Source organism: Camelus bactrianus, chromosome 17 (assembly GCF_048773025.1).
Source record: "Camelus bactrianus isolate YW-2024 breed Bactrian camel chromosome 17, ASM4877302v1, whole genome shotgun sequence".
NCBI classification, from domain to species: Eukaryota; Metazoa; Chordata; class Mammalia; order Artiodactyla; family Camelidae; genus Camelus; species Camelus bactrianus.
This window is the reverse complement of record NC_133555.1, coordinates 11779806-11797293: the sequence shown is the minus strand read 5'-3', so window position 1 is coordinate 11797293 and position 17488 is coordinate 11779806. Positions and strand designations below refer to the sequence as shown.

Sequence of the window (17488 nt, the reverse complement as noted above, 5' to 3'; positions counted from 1 at the left end):
TAATCAAATCATCTCCTTGTTGAATATACTTTGTAGTGAAGGTCTGAACAACTGAAGTTCTCCATCACTACACAAGGTTTTTTCCCCTCCTTGAAGCCAATTTAGTGATTGACTCAAAGACTTACCATCCTTTTCCTCCACAAAGGTGATGCTAAATTCATTTGAAGCACCATTCCTGTTTACTTCTATGTAATTTCTGCCTTCTGTCTCCTAACAGAAAGCCCTCTTTATACTCAAGGAATCTTACCAGTTGGGAACATTAGAACAGTCATTGTTTTGTGTGGAGCTCTGTTAAATCCTGAGACAAAGGAGAAGGACCCTCTCCTAAACCATCTCTAGGAAGAGCCTTTTTCAACAGTTAATGTCTCCTGGAATCTGTTTCAGGGATTGTCCAAGAGGGGTCATATGGAGAGTTAAGCCAGTTATCTAAATGATTCAAATCAAAGAGCTCAATACTAAAGTGAATCCCCTGCCTTAATCCCATGGTTGTGTATACTGCTAAAAACCACTAGTTCCTTTAATTAATTACTAATTCAGTGAAATAAGTTATGAAAAACTACATCCATATATATCTGCATGCAATCTCTAATAGAGACAATGGCAGCCTGTCTTTTTAGGGGTTAGACACAAAACCACTAAAACACAGGAAATAATGTGAATGACTGTTTTCTCATTTCTCCCAAGGAGTACTCCTGCTGTTCTGATACTATTCTAGATCTATAGGAGAAAAGTTAATTCATGACATTCAATAATTGTTTCTCTTTCAAGACCACTAAAGAAAGACTAGTAGGTTACTTAAAAGACTGGTACATAAATATATGCTTATGTACAATCTACAGAATTCTGGAGAACACATTTTTTATCTATTTATTCTTGTTTTGCTCCCAGAAAACTTGGATCACTGCTATGATTTCCAGCCCACTGTAATTAATTCCTGGTTGTCAACGTAAACTGTGCCTTTATTGGCAAAGTAAAGCGTTAAGGCAATCGAAGAGATAATGCAGGTCAAAAAACCATTTATATCTCTATTACAGGCAAAGGCTAGACCCTTCCTAAATGCCTGTTGAGTGAAGTTGAATTAAATTAGTTAGAATTGAATTGAATTGCCTTGAGAGAGCGGGAGCAGGAGCCAATTATTACTTCATCCTTTGGCCAGTGTTTTCAGCTGAATATTTCAACAGTCATTTAGTCAACCAACATTTTGTTGAATGTATACATATTATGAGGCAGGCAGAAGCTCAGTTCAGACCGATTCACTGATTTAAAATAAATATGATCTTTAGTTTGTAATTTCTCACAGTGAACAGAGGAAGAAAATGTGTGAAGCACCATCAATGGTATAAGCAGAGAGCTCCAGGTAAATGTGAAGGAAAGGGTGGTGGGTGGCATTGGAGATAAAAAACTCAGAGGAGGTAACACGCGACCAAAGTCCTGGAGTGTGACCTTTCTAATCTGATGAGGCAGCGAGCAGCGTTTCTGTGTAGGGGACAACGTGTCATTTTAGCATTTACTCTTAAGTGTTTCCTAAGCTTTTTATTACCTTATTGAATTTTTCTAGAAATCACTTTCTGTTGGCCTCTGATGCTGTGAATTTGGACACAAGGCATTGCAAAGGAATCCTTTGTTATCTCAGAGCTTCATGGGACTTATTTATAACTGCAAAATATAGTGTCTTCAACTCTTGTGGCTGAGATATATATGGACATCACACACACACACTCACACACAAACACTGAAATTTTCAGTCTCTGCTACATAGTTTAGTGTCTCATATATATTTTAAGCAGCTTCATATATTTTCCCTTTTGGTTAATAGATATGGCCATAAATCATCATTTTGTAAATAAAACACGTTCATTAAACTGAGAGTGCTCCTTAGAACTATACTTTCCTTCTCTTTGGAATTGGCTAAATGATTTTTAAGACTGGTTTTTGTGTGTGTGTGTGAAGGATAAAATGGGGACTTAGAGTTTATAGATCTTGATGTTAAGTTCCGTTTTCATCAGGTGGTAGAAGAAAGGGTTGCTAAGATTAATTTTCACCTACTTTAAACCTTAAAGAGAGGAAGTTTATCTATGTGACCCTTCAAATGGAGTTAGGTAGAATGTTTGCTTTGTGACATACTGTGTTAAATGTTTCTTCATCTTTAACTTTTTCTCTGATCTCTACCTATTTTCATATGAACGGAACCTGTTAATTACCAAAGTGCTCAGACATATTTAAGAGTTGTGCATTCCCCAGTCTCAATTCTAGTGAGGAAAAGGGAGACTCTAATAATTAAATCTGTTTAATTGATAATTTCATAGTCTTCTTCCTCTTGGAACTCACTTGAGCATAAGAAAAACTAGATGCAAATAAATAACTGCTGTACTTTTTAGAAGAATAGTCTCTGTAAAAAAACGTACTTCATTCATGTTTCTTAAAATAAAATGCAGTAAAATAATGTCTGTTAAAAGACTCAATTACTTGAATTCTTTTTTTACAATATGATGAATGAGTTTTTCACTGCCATAAATGCACATTTTATGTAAGCTCTTTGTATTGTAAAATTTAACATCTATCATTGGTAACCATCAAAACCCAAATTTCTGAATCCATATATTGTGTTCCAGAGGCCCATTCACTTAAAAGCAGTTGAAGAAAAGAAAGAAAATCCTAACAAGAAGTTCTAAAAATTTTAACAAACAATGTCCTTTATTCACACTTTCCTTTTGAAATTATTTGTCAAAATAAGAACTAAAAGACAGAAAGTGAGGTTGTCAGGTCAGTAAATAATGCACATCTCAGAAAACACTCAGCTCAGAGTGGGGTGGTCCATCCCTGGCTGGCTGAGCAGTTGCAGTCATGACAGGTAGTGGCGGACAAATGAGTGTAGTAATGGCAGCCGAAGCAGTGTCTGCAGCTCTGGCTCTCACTGGGGGGGCAGTGTTTTAAGTGGGGTATGTAGACTGGCAATTTACTGATTTGGTATACCTCTGCATCAGGGTCTCTCAAATTGTGCTTCACAGAGAAGCATCTACTGAACCTTCAATCCCACTTTTTAGAGAGAAAGGGGCCATTTACTAGATGGAACACTGAAACAGCAAGTGTAAACCAGCATATCTGAAAACTTCATGGAAATGCAGCTGTCCCAGCCCTGCCCTAGACCTACTGAATCAGAAACTGGGGATGGAACCCATCAGTCTATTTGAACAGACTCTCCAGGTCATTCTGATGTACACTGAAGCTTGAGAATCATTGTTCTCTTCAGTCTGGTAAACCAGCACCTTTCTTATTCACTGTCTTCATTACTTAGTATTATAATAACGAGATTAAAAAAAAAATCTGAGTGCGCCTCCCATTTGAATTTCCTCCTGTGAGGGCTGATAAAATGTTAAGGATCATTGGAAGAACTATAGAGGAAATATGTGCTGCCTTAACTTGTAGTCATCTGACATTTCTTCATTAAAACACTGCAATAAAAAATAAGAATTAAAAAAAAAAAAGTTTTGGAGTGTATGTATGACATTCCAAAATGGAGGAAGATGACAAGTTTGAATTGCAGTGAAAAGCGAAAAGGAGTGGGTGGGATTATGGAGAAGAGAAAAACAGTAAAACAAGGACATGTGATGTGCAGAAGCATCGTTTCTCATAGAGCCTGGTTCTGATCCTCCATTTCCAGCGCCTGAGGCACTCAACTCGAAGACAAGCACTGAGACCCTCAAGTTCACCTGCTGTTGAGAACAACAGTCTATTTTAAAAGCAGTTCCTTTTGAAGAAAATTCTTTAGAAGTAACTTTTTTTAGTTTTAGCCTTTAGTAGTGTCAAAACTAGCGTTTGCAAAAGCCTCTAGCAATAAATAAATGAGATTAACAAACCAAAGCTAAGAGAAGTGCACAGAAATTTTCCAAACGTGAACAGCAGTTTTCTTTTCTTACCATAAATATTGTATTAGCAGAGACATATTTGGCATCCAGTCATCTTTGTCCACTGTCCACCTCACTTTTGAGTTTCCTCTTGGCAAAGGTACTTGCTGAAGAATTGAGTCCCGCAGACCTCAGATCCATTAACTGATGGTGAAATTCTTGAAAATGACTCATACATCTTTAAATTCCACTGTGTGAGACCTTATGTCCTCGTGTGCTATTGTTTCATTAGATCCACTTTTGGTGACTTGTGAGCAGACAATTGGTGAATCATCCAGAGTTCTCAAGAACTGTAGCTCCTGAGTTCACTTTTAACATGTCCAAATTAATCAGAACAGTTATGCTTAAGGAACCAACTGATGTATGTATATGAGTGCATTTGAGAATAGAGTGTGTGTCTTTGAATAATTGGATGTCTATGTATTACAAGGCCAAACATTCTGAAATCTTTTAATTCATTTTTCCATCCAGCAGAAATAAAAGGAGGTTAAGAGACTAGGTCAGGACTCTACTTGATTAACAATTGATACAGGATTGGAACTGGTGCCTTGCGATACAATGTGCCTATTGTATTCCAGGCACCATTCACTTGAGTGGTCTTCAATTCATTTATAAAGTATTACTGTTGAAGTCAAAATCAGTTATTGTGTTTTATATTCAGTGATTTACTAAGTGAGTGAGCCATTTGAATAAATTTGAGGGAAGCCCCCAAGAAGCCCGTTATTGAGATGAGTTGAATATGATATGCATTCATAAGCACATATTAATATATGTGATTCAAAAGTACCATGTTCAAGGGAGAAAAGGTGTCTTATTTAGGCATCCCAAGCCTGTGTGATCTGATTGAATTACTTTGCTTAAAATAGGGCTCAAGAGAAATACAACTGTATTTCCCTGTATTATCTGTCCCTAAAAGACACTCTTATTCAAGGGGAAATGTTCTAACAAACTGAAGATAAAATATTACCTTTGGAGTCCTTTTCTTCCACGTGCCCTATTCCTGAGAGTAGCAGATAATAAATAAGGTATTAGGCTAGATTTTCAGTTTAAATTTAATTTTGAGTCCTGCAGTGGAGTCAGCTGTGACATTCAGACATAGTTTTGCAGGTGCAGAGAGAGTGATTTAGCTCTGCAGTGTGACTAATTGCTAGTAATTGCCTATAGGAAGGGAGGTGGGAAGGCTTATCTCCAAATCCTCCCCATCATATTTTGTGCAGGGGCCTTGGCAACACAGGACAGCAGCAGGGAGCAGTATAGTCATTGAGAAACTGCCTGCAAGTGAGCAATATACCAAATAGGTGGGTCTCAGTTTAAAGAGAAGCTTCATGTAAAGTGTATTTTTGATATAAATAGAAGACTATGAAAATATGCTCTTTTAAATAATGTTTTATTTTTATTTCTGATTAACCTTTATTTGTAATTGGCTCTTAGCAGAACAGTGATTTCCCACCTCATCTCTAACTTATTTCCTCTTTCCAAAGGCTGATGTGCTATGAACTAGAACTTAACATGCCTTTTAAAGAAATATTAGGGAATTTGCCTATGTAGGAAAAGAAAAATCTATTGATAGTGAAATTACATATTGAAGTAAGTTCTGTAAGATAAAAATTTAGTGTATCTTTAAGTCAGATCTTTCTGCAACCTTGTGAAAGTGTACAGTTCCTCTGTCATTTTTCATGATTATTATCATTATTTTTGCCTCTGTCTCTAACTTTTGTTAAATCTAACTCAAGATCCAGAATGAAATTCATCACCTAGTTGCCTTTTTACAATCATCTGGAACTGCAAAACCCTAACCAAAAAAATACACAGTACCTTATGGACCATTAAGATTTAAGCAGATATAACCCAAGAGATAAAATGGATTGTTTCTAAGTATAGGATGAAGAAAATCCGTGCCTTAGCTAATATTGAGGATTATCTGGCTATCTACAAATCATCTTGCTGAATTTCAAGACATTGTTTTGAACAGAAGCAGAATTGCAAGACTTTTTTGGTTTGTTTTCTCTAATTTTTTTTATCTCACATCTCTTAAATAATGAATTACCATAAACTTGTCATTTACTTGAAACCGCCTCCCCCTCCCCGTCCTCCAACACATAGGGATACTTTATCTTAGAAGTTTTATGGATTAGTCCAAAAAGGAAATGCATCTATAATTTAGGGCCTTAGTAATATCTAGCTTGGTTAGTTTCATTCTATTACATGGACTTTAAACTACTTGGGTAGTTTAAATAGTGTCATCTAAATAGTAATTTATCCACTACTCCTGTTCCTGTGATAGGTAAGATTCAGAAGCTTACTTCTAGGTGTATTAGGAGAAACAGCCTATGGGAAAACACACACACACACACACACACACATGCATGCACGCACGCACGCACGCACGCACGCATACACACAGATACAGAGAGGAAGAGAGAGGGAGGAAAATTTGTTTTGACAAATAGACTGATGTGATTTTAAGGGCTGAAAAATCCCACATTCTGCTGTCTGCAAACTGGAGTCCCAGGAAAGCCAGTGGTGTAATTCAGTCAGAAGGCCTGAGGACCAGGGGAGCAGATGGTTTCAATCACAGTCCAGGCTGGAAGAGATGAGATGAGGTGAAGTGACCCTACTCAAGCAGGCAGGCATGCAGGAACCAAGAGTGGTGAATCCCTCCTTTTTCCACCTTTTTGTTTTATCAGGGCCTCCAGGAGGGCCTTGAGTGAGCTCACCCACACTAGTGAGGGCCCTCTTCTTTACTCAGTCTCCCGATTCGAATGCTAACCTCTTCCAAAAACACCCTCACAGACACACTCACAAATAATGCTTTACCGCTCTCTGGTCCTGCCTTCTTCCAGTCAAATTGATACCTAGCATAAACCATCCCAGTGTGACTGATATGATTGTTAAGTTACCATTTTTGAAATGGTTAAGGAGAGTGCACTTGTTTCTTTTTTCCGGGTTTAATTCCCAGCTAGGTATCTGCCCTTTGAAGAAACATATCCTCGAGGGGAGGAAACACTTCTGACTCTTTTTAATAAAATACTTAAGAGAAGTAATTTATACAGTAGTAAGAGCGTCCTTACGGAAAAGTAATTTACTTAGGAGAATTCTGTAAGAGGGGGATAGTTTTGAAGGAAGACATTGCAGGAAATAGTTGCTTTTGAACAAATTGCCTCTTAAGTATAATTGATGTTGGTTCCATTCTGGTTCCTAGGGACCTACGCAGCTGAGTTGAAAGTGATGCAGGACATGAATGGTGTAGACTTGTTTGTCAGGCAGGGCCTCTGGCTTCTTGCAGGACAATTGAGTTGCCTTCTCATCTTTCTCCCACACTTACTCACCCACCCTTTTCTCTTTCAGTGGTTTTCTCTCCCATTAAACCACGAGGGTGACTCGCCCCCTAGCATCTTAGCATGAGTTCTTAAGGGCATGCAGCCTCTTTTAAAGTCTGTATTGTGTTTCTACAGCAAAGAAGACACATCATTGAAAAATCGAAATAGTTCAGTAAGAGAGACTATTTCTATCCTTTTGAGATCATTCCGAAGTAATTTCAGACATAGATCACTGAGCTCAGTCTTAAATATGTATTTAAGTGTTCACCTGATCCACTCAAGGAGGCTGGTCTCTGGCCTGCGGGAGGACCTGTGTTCTGCTTAGGGACCAGCATCTCAGACCCGTTCATCTGTTGGAGGGACAAGAATCCGTGGCTGCTCACCCTGGGGTGTGGTTCCATGTGGTGGTTTTTTCTCTCCTTTAGTTAAGCAGTCAATTTCAATTTCACTAACCAGTTTAATTTCTGTATAAGTTGATTCATTTGTAGTTTATCTTATTTCCTTCTGGGCTTTAGGCACTGAAGGGCCAAATTGATTTACATAGCTTATCCGATAAACATGTGTGATTAAGTTTGAATATCATTTCCTCAGGAAACTCTTTTTAGTCTCTTCCAGGATAGCTCTAATCACCTTATTTTATACTCCAGTAGAACCATTTATCTCTCCTTCATGCCCTTGTAATTTTATACGTATTTGTATGCTTGCTTTTGGGGGGGGAGGGGGGTCAAGTATTTTTCCAATGACTACTTTATATCAGGTACCATTACCTCAGTGAGTATACTCTCTGAGTAAAGTGGATAAAAACCACTGTATTGTGCAGCATATATTCTAGTACGAAAGATGCAGACTTAAGCAATGTGCATTATAATATTTGATAATAAGAAAGGCTACGAAGATAAAATAAATAGGAGTAAACCGGGGGCCTGGCCTGGGAGGAGGGGCTGTGGCAAGATTAGCTAGGCTGGTTAGGAAAGGCCTCTGTGAGCAGATGAGGTCGGTGGAGCCAAGAACTGAGTGGCAAGCAGCTGCCCGCCCTGGGAAGGTCAGTGGGAAGAGTTCTTCAGCAGGAGGGGGTTCCCCTGAGCGGGGGCGCTCAGTGACTCTGCTGGAGGAAGAGGAAGAAGGCCCTGACACTGGGTTTGGGGAATGAGGGAAAGTGGTGGAAACAAAACTGTGAAGAATGACAGGGGACAGACCCCATCAGCCTTGTTGGCCAACATCCCTTCACCTTTTGGTTTGTGCGTTCAGTAGAAAATCATGGTAGGATTTTACATCGCATCTCATTAGTCAGACCATGCCTGCCGTGTGAGCATGATCAGCGGTGACTGCTTCAGCCTCGACGCCTAGCACTTAGTAAATGTTGGATGGACAAATGCCTGCTCAGACCAGTGAACAAATGGCTCTACAACACTGCTGCTCTTTTTAAGTGAGCCTATTTGAAAACAACTTTTTGCTAGTTCGTTTTGCTTTGCTTTTCTAATATCAGAGTTCTGTATATCGCTAGTTGGTGTTGCATTTGGATCCTTCTATAAAAGCAAGTTTAAAATGTATTACATCCAGATAATTAGAATTTTCTCTGCCTCATGCCTTGAATGCTACACCCTTTTTCCTCCTCTGCCTAGGTTAAAAAATTCTGATTGGCCTGAGATCGTGAATGTGATTGTCCACTTAAGCTTACTTGTATTTCCATCTGATAACTAATCCCAAAGGATAATGTTAAGCCAGATTCTGTAGCTCAAATATCAGAGGATCAGACATGAACTCTCCTAAAACAATGGGATAGGATAGACAGAATGATCACAACCTGGTTAATCCTCCTTCAGCAGGACTCTGGAGCCCAGTATATGCTTGCGGGCTTGGTGACAGCCTCCTTGCCGGGCAGAGGAGACCTGAGCATCCTTGCAAATCCTCTTTAACAAGGGGGTCCCATCAAATCCAGGTGCTCCTACTTGAAAGTATAAAAATGACAGCCATTTGTGGTACTTGATCAGTCTGGAAAAAAAGAAGCAAAATCAAGGACATTATGAGAGTATCATTTAACAAATCTTTCCCATGATTGTCTACACATAAGAAACTGAGATTTTAAAAAAGTGAAAATTGGAACTTATTTGTAACTTCTAAGAGATGTTTAATTTGTAGCATTGGAGTATCTTGGAAAACTGTGTGATTTATAGATACTAAATTTAGATTTTAAAAAGTAAGAGTTATGACCAATTTCTATAACAGGTCCATATAGATGCTAATATGCTCAAATGAAATGATACAGTGGTGGAACACAGCAAAAGTTGTATCTAGGTAACCCTCCTTTAAAAATAATATTTAAATCTATAGTTTTTTTTTGCCAGAAGATATCAGTGTGATGCCTGAATTTTTTTGTTTTTGTTTTTGTCTTTTACATAGCTAAGCAAGAGGTCTGTTCTTAGGTTTTATAATTCTCCTTTTCTTAATTATTTCCTAAAAGTAATCATAGAATTTTCAAATACAAGCTCAAAGAAAGACTTGGAAATTGTGGCTAGATTCTTCATAAAAATACTGATACTAATACTAATGTAATTTTTGTTTGCTTTTTTTTTTTTTTTTTGCATAATTCTAACACTTAACCTCTGTTCCTTGATCCTGTTCATCCTAAAGCCAGCACCCTTTTCCTGCTATGTGTTTTCCAGGCAGCATATTTGACTGGAGCTTCCCTCTCCACCACTTCCTCCTTTATTCATACTCAGGGATGTCCCAAATATCAGTTCCAGGCTTTGCACAAAAATTGGGGTTGCCCATGTTGTTTGGATGTCTCTCCGTCCTCTGCTTGTACAATTCTTGACTATAGCTGGCTCGTTCTGCTTTCTCTGGCACCCAGCAGAGACCCTACTATGTAGGACTCACTCAACTAGCTGTTTAGTGACCAGATAAGATAGATAAATGAATGAAAATTTTACTCCTCTTTTTATTTTCGCTGAGTTCTTAAATCCATAATTCCCTAATCTGCCAGCTGTGCTTGGAGATCCAAATCTCAAAATGCCCTGTGACCTAGAAGACACCATAGGAACGGGTGGCATTAGCTCGAGAAGGGGGAGACATTTTTTTAGTACAAGGTCTTTTGTCCTGTGCATTTTCACATTTTAGAGAGAGAACAGACCCTTTTTTCTGCCGTGCACACTCCTGTTTTTACTAGCGTACAAACCTTGACTGCCGTACACATGCTACAAGGAGCCATGCCGCACTGGTGAGAAGATAAACCAATGCGATGTCAATGTGACCTGAATGCAGGATCTGTTTTTCTCTCCTGTAGCCTCCAGGGCTTTAGAGGATTTTTTTTTTTTTTTTTGTCTTTTTTTGTCGCCGCTGTCCCATTCAACTGGCATCTTTCTTAAAGGGCTGGTTTTATTCATACCAATTATTTTCTCATTCTCTCCCTGATTCCTTTCACTCAAATTCAGTAAACTCTCATCTTCCAGTACAGTATCCTGTAGCCCATTCATACCTTCCCCCTTGGCCCTTGAATTAAATTCAGAATCTGATTTGGGGCTTGTCTCTCTGAGTGTAAAACACCGCCTGCTATAAATAAACACACCGAGTTTACTTCGGGATGGTACTTAGATGAGTCACATCAGCTTGTTTTGCTTCATGCTATCAGCATCTTGTGGCTTGAGTGCTCATCATATTTTTCGTTCTGAAAATGACAGAGCTACACACATCTTGAGCTGTGAGGGCAGGTTGAGGGAGCTTTCCTTGTTGTAATTTTCAGAGAGCCAAGTTTAGTGTAGTCTAATGAAAGAAATACCATCTTTCTTTCCTTTCATTCTAATTTCCTTAATTTCTAAGGTCATAGGTTAGACTGTTGTATCATAGACAAGGAAGGACTTACCGGGGGAGGACCACCAACAGTAACAAAAGCATTTCTGTCCTGGTTCTAGATGGACTCCTGAGCCTCAGAGAAGGCAATGGCTTGCCCTCAGTCACCAAGCAAACAGGAGACAGAATTGGGGTTTGAATCCAGGCTCTTAGATGCTGAGTCAGATGCATCCACCCTTTGTGAGTCTCCATCACTTGACTTAAGCTGGGGTAAGCGCTCCGTTTACCCCTAGTTTAGGCCTGGGTGGACAGCTGTCTATGAGGAAATCTGCAGAAGAGCAGTTCTTAGCAATGTTGCTAACATTCATAAATCCTCTGGGGGGCGTCAACATTTGTAAATTGTTCACAATGATCTAGCAACTAGATTCAGAATGAAAGGGTTTCTTTCTGTTCTTGGAAATGTGGGGACTCCTCTAGAAATTCCAGGTCGGGAAAAGTCCTGTTTCAGTATCAGTCACACTCATGTGTATTTGAGTTCTTACTATGTGCTCATTTCAACGTAGGCTTTATCTCTAGAAGTTCATTCAAGCATCATCACAACCCATTAAATGTAGCTAATACTAACACCATTTTGCAAATGAGGAGTCCCTGAGAGGTTAAGACACTTGTCCAAGGTCACACAGCCAGTGAGTAAAAGACTGGCTTCAGAGCCTCAGCCGTAAAATGTTATAACTGCTGCAATGCTGAGGTTCAGGGGAGTTAAGTATTGAGCCCAAGGCCAGGTATCTCCTAAGGGTGGGCTTGAGATTTAGACCAGTTCTGCCTGATTCCTGAACCCAGTCCTTTAACACCACTGCATACATGGGGAGGAACAGTTATCTTCTCTCAGCGTTTATTGCTGTATTGTTCTTTATTTGGAGAATTTGTCTTTCCCTTTCTAAATTGTACGTCTCTGGAAGGCAGAGACTTTGTCGTAGCAGAGTTGGCATTTATAGCCCTTACTTCTCCAATTATTGTCAATGCAGTGTCACCGAGCCTTTGTCAAGCAACCTGGAGAAAGATCCTCAGTGAAAGAGGCCACCTGAAATCTTGGTATGTTTCTTGCTTATGGAAAATAACAGGTTATCATGTTGTCTTTGACTTGCCTAAGTTCATAAGAAAACTCTAGTAGTCATAGTAATAATAAAAATGATAATAATAAAGAAAATAGTAACATAATTACTTAGTGCTTAAAATGTAACAAGGATTATTCTAAGATTTTTGTGTTCTCTTTCTATGCATATATACAGAAGCAGAACATAGATATCACATGTATATTATATACATTTGTACATACTTGTCATTTACTTTGATAAAAGAGAAAGTTTAGACAAGGAATTTCAATAACTTTCCCAAAATGACTTACCTCAGTAGGACATGGATCCAGGATTCAAATTCAGGTTGGCTGGCTCAGATTACCCAGAACTCTAGTGTATTTTTTATTACATGGGCCCTTATGCATAATTATTGTATGAGGAAGTCACTGCTACTGTTTCATTTATAAGGAGATGCATAAGATACTAAAAACAATGGCAGATTCAGTTAAATGACTACATGTGCTAATCATGGCTGGCTTCCGTATCCGAAATGTTACTTTACTTGGAAGGGCTGGTGACACTAAAAGAACATGTGGCAGCTTTATTAAAACACATATGAGAAGCTGGCTCCCCATAGTCAAGCCAGTGAAGGCATACCACTGTCCCTGTGTGTGTACTGTGCGTCTGCTAGTCAGTAAACAGGAGGAAATAACTACTGCTGTAAGAGCCATGTATCTTTCTAAACAGGGCAATAATATTTGCAAAACAGTGATGATGAGAACCTTGCTATTTGTTATGTATGTAGGAATACTTGTGTGTGTGTGTATTTACCTGCGTTAAGTCTAAACGCATATGTGTATGTGGTTATCCAAAAATATGTAAGGAATTTAGATATTTATGCCTCTCAAAATTTTGTTTTAGGCTGTTTTACGTTTCAGATCATTACAGTGATGGTTTTTTGTTTAGAAGTAAGAGCGTGGTGTGTTGTTCTCTTACCAACGTCTTGAAAACCCTTGAAGCTTAAATTTGCAAAAACGTTGTCCCTTCGGTATATTTTTCTGTGCTGCCCCCGCCACTGTCTGAGTTTCAGACTCTGTAATTTATCTCCTGGGCTAGTGTAATCACCTCCTAATTGTTCTCCCTGCCTTTAATCTCTTGCTCCTAAAATTTACTTCCTATACCAAGGCCTTTTTGTAACACACTCTTGTTGTCGATGGTTCTTCATTGGTTCATAATGAAGCCCAAATTTTGTACTTTTGCTTATGTAGTAAACTAACAATTCATAATTTATCTTTCAGTTCAAGAAAATATTGGTGGGGTTTCATACTCTTGATGCAGTTGTCTTTCCAGAGCTAACAGCCTTCTGTAATAATGACTTTTACTTCCATTTGTCCCCCAGTCATTACATTACATGTCTCTACTTAACATTTATTTGCATATTAGTTGTTCTTAGGTGTAAGTTACCTAACACCCCTTCCTCCCCCACCCAAAGAGCCTCAGTGTATTGCTCTGAATATACTAGAAGCTAAGTACATGCCTGGTGGGTTGAAACGTTATTCACCAATCATAAATTTTGTCATATTCTAATTATCTAGTGTCTTTAAAAGTTAGTGTTACAATAAAGATTTAATAATTATTTTTCTATCAGTCATTTAGTCGATATCAGTGTAGCAGAAGTAGTAACTCCTCAAATGGCCTAAAAAAAAATCAGTGTTCATGATTAACTTCTCATATTTTAATGTATTTTATGTATATGAGACATTATTTTATGTGCTTATTTGTTGTCTGTCTCTACTATTATAATGTAATATCCACAACCCCTTTTTTCTTTGTTTGTCTGTATCTCAAGGCCTACTAGAATATAAGAGAGATACTTCACTGTCATATATAGAGTAATATATTTATTTTGAAATATATAGTCATACATATATGATTATCGTATATTTATAATCTGTACACTCAAAAAATATATTTGAATTAATTTATATGTTGGGTTTTGTCATATGTCCTTCAAATGCATTATCAATCCTTCAAAATCCAAATTAAGAGTCAATACTATTATTATCTTAATTTTAACAATGAAGAGAGATAGGTTTGATATAGGTAAGTGGCTTACTGAAGGATACTTAGCTCATGGAAGATAGAATCAAGACTTAGATCCAGGACTGTTTGAAACAAAAGCAAATGCCCTTAACCCCAGCAATATACTTCCTCCAAAATAATTGACTGAGAGAAAAATTTTCCTGAAAATGCAGGAAGAATTATGGCTCGTGGGAGCATGGGCACTGACAGTAAGATCATCAGATGGTCCTGTGGTCCTCTGGAGGGGGTGAGTATAGCCAAGCTCAGAGCAGGGAGCAGAGCCTACTGGTGAGATAGAAGCTCGGGGCTATGTAAGAGGAGTTACTCAGAAGTACAGGGCAGATAACACAGTGATCAGTAGATGGTGTCATTAATCAGAATCTGAATAACCAGAGAACCATGAACCAGAACGTTGAGTTAAAGTGGGTAAGTATATTCATCTCTCAGGAAAGGGAAAGATGAGTAAACAGGTAGAAGGGGAAATACCTGAGGTCACTGGGGCACCATTCTCTCCCACTGGAAGGGGTAGGGAGATGTGTATAATGACAGGACTTCTTCAGTCACAGGTTATAGAAACACAACTGAATTGGAAGGCTATCTTCTTTATCTCTGGCATCTAAATTAAACACCAAAAGATCTCTGAACTTCTGACCGGGGCATGGAGAACTGATGACTCTGGGTCATGAATCAGAGTTCCTACACTGACCACCTCTCCTCTCACAGAGACACACAGAGATGGAAGTGACACTTCTCTGCATGGATATTGGACAAACAACACACACATTTCTCTGCTTCCCATAGTTGTGGCAGCTGTATCACAGTTATCCACTCAGCAGATACCACCGAGCAGCAGCTCTGACAGGATATAGAATGTATTACTTCCTCCATTAAGTCTGCTCTGGCGGTCCAGCAGCCCAGATGTGCTCATCTATTAACCGACAGTGATCAAATCTAATTTGTGCTTGGTGTGCAGATTACACGTATATGAGAAGGTATATGAGAGCATCATGTGACTGAGGAAGTACCATGGGAGTGTAGGGTACCATTTTATCATCAATACCAACCCGTGCAAAGCTGCCTTCCTGTCTCCCGAAGATTTTACTTTAAATTCCCAATCTAGACCATGTTATTATTTTGTTTTTTCCCCAAATATCACTCTAATTATCACTTCCAAACAAAAGATCACAGTTTTGAGAGAACACATGTTACCTATATAATTCTCTGATCAAAGGTGATGTTGGGAGTGAAGGAAAAACCTGAAACCTTTACACATTTCCCCAAGCTAGGGTGATGTTTGAGACATGTCAGATTTCAAAGAGGGAAAAATAATAGAGAAAGGCGTTGTTATTTTCAAAATCATTTTTTGAAAAATGGTTTTATTGACGATGGCTAGGTAGATCCGTCTGTAGGGAGCAGTGATCAGGGAGTGAGTCTGCAGTAATGGATTCAGAGATCCCATTAGCAAGCCCAGAGACCAAGCAGATGGAGAAAAACTGTACACTGAGATCTGAGATAAATGACGGACTGTAAGACCATGATATGTAGTCAAAAGAGGAAAAAAACAAAGAAAATACCTGACTCCTTAGAGAATGAATTGGGAGGGGGAAGGATTTGTTTCTAGGCACTTCCTCTATAATTCATTTAAAATAATACATATTTTCTTCATATATCAAGATAGCAGTCAGGTGTGTGTATGAGGGGTAGAGAGAAAAGATGTGTTTGCTTTTTTAAAAGTTGTGGAGGCAGTGTTGATTATTGATATGCACAGTAGAATGGTAGTTTGCTGACCAATTTAACACAGTGATTTGGCAGTGGCATTCCTTGGAGGTGTGAAGGTCTTGTCAGTCACACCCTGCCTCCTGTCTCAGCTCTCACCAGTTGAAAAGGGAACTAAACTGACAAGTACCATTCAAGGTTTGATTAATGGAGGCTGAATAACTCCCAGTGTACAGGTTCTCTGCTAAAATGGAACCAGTGAATTTGGCCTGGACCAAGGTCCTCTCTTTCCCACCTTTGAATTAAGGTAATCGTCCCAGGAAGGGTCTACCTTGACTTCACCCAAACCTGTTGCAGGCTCTGATGTTGAAGCAAGAGAGAAAAGACCCAGCTGCATCCATGTATGTGGTGGGTTGTCCTCTCTGCTTAGCATATGGTGGGTGGCCCAGCACACCGGTTGTTCAAGAGAGAGCACAGGATAGAGATTACAGAGACCTTCCTTTCCTGGCAGGGGCAAGTGAGGAAAGGTGGAGAGACGCCATGCTATGAACTCTGCCCCCCAACCCAAGGTGGGAAGGCTGTGAGATCCCTCTTACATGGCCTGAGAGAAGAACGATGGATAAAAGGGAAGGCATTTGGTTTTTCCCTTCATAACGACTCAGTTTTATTTATGAGAATAGAGAAGACAGATTCTTAAGTAAGGAAGTAAGAATGACCTTGAAACCAGGTATATTATTATTCAGAAAAGGATATAGTCTGAATTTAATTTTTATTAATGTAGATAATAGCTTGCATGGGCCTTATGGCGACATTACTAGCACTCTAAAATTTAATTAGATTTTTAGAGCTTCTGTTAACGTCTTTGGTAGGATTATACAATCTGGGGCATCACCAGCAAGCTTCATATGTTTTATTTTCATGATGATTTGAAATAAGCAGAAATGAGGTATTCTGAATATAAAAACAGTTTTGACGTTAGGGTCTGTATTTAAAATTAACCCCAGAGGGTTGAAGTCAGTAGGCTTCCTTTAATCAAACTATTTATGTGTATTTCTGTATCTCTCTTAAATATATTTATTATATACTAATTTTCTACTTTTATCAATGTTGATTTGGTCATAATTATAACCACAATTATTAGCTGACTGTAACCATATAAATGTATATATTCTCACAATGATTGTAAAATAACCCATTTTGATGCAGCGTGTTTTCTTTTGTGCACATGTTTTCCTGAGTTTTTTGTTATGATGAAATATTCTATTTTTTTGTTCTTTTATTACTGAATCATGATTATATATGTAACATGCCTTCCCAGCTCCAGTAAGTCCTTTAAATTAATAGACAAATCTGTTCACTTTTTAGAGTCACTGCAGCAGTGTGCTACATAATTTTGTAAATTTTAACCAATTGATCTCCTTCCCTTACGGGTCCAAAACAGGAATTCTGGACAAGAGTTAAATCTCAGTTTCATATAAGTCATGCTTATGAAGGGAGAGAAATACTGTTGATTCTCATCTGAGTTGTCTTAGTTATCATTAGTCAAATTCTTAATTTTAGGTCCTACAAATCAGGCACATCTTCAGGTGACATTCACAGAGAC

The 17488-nt window shown here is 38.5% G+C and overlaps 1 protein-coding gene across 5 annotated transcripts in view; it reads left to right on the top strand.

Moving 5' to 3' along the window:
* CNTN4 (contactin 4) overlaps nucleotides 1–17488 on the top strand; it is an 814349-nt gene that overhangs the window by 287842 nt on the left and 509019 nt on the right. Inside the window, exon 4 of one of the 5 annotated variants that reach the window (XM_074344447.1) lies at nucleotides 12037–12103. The exons of the other annotated variants lie outside the window; for them this stretch is intronic. The gene's annotated coding sequence lies outside the window, so the exon portion shown is untranslated. The remainder of the gene's footprint in view (nucleotides 1–12036; nucleotides 12104–17488) is intronic. 5 annotated transcript variants of the gene reach the window in all.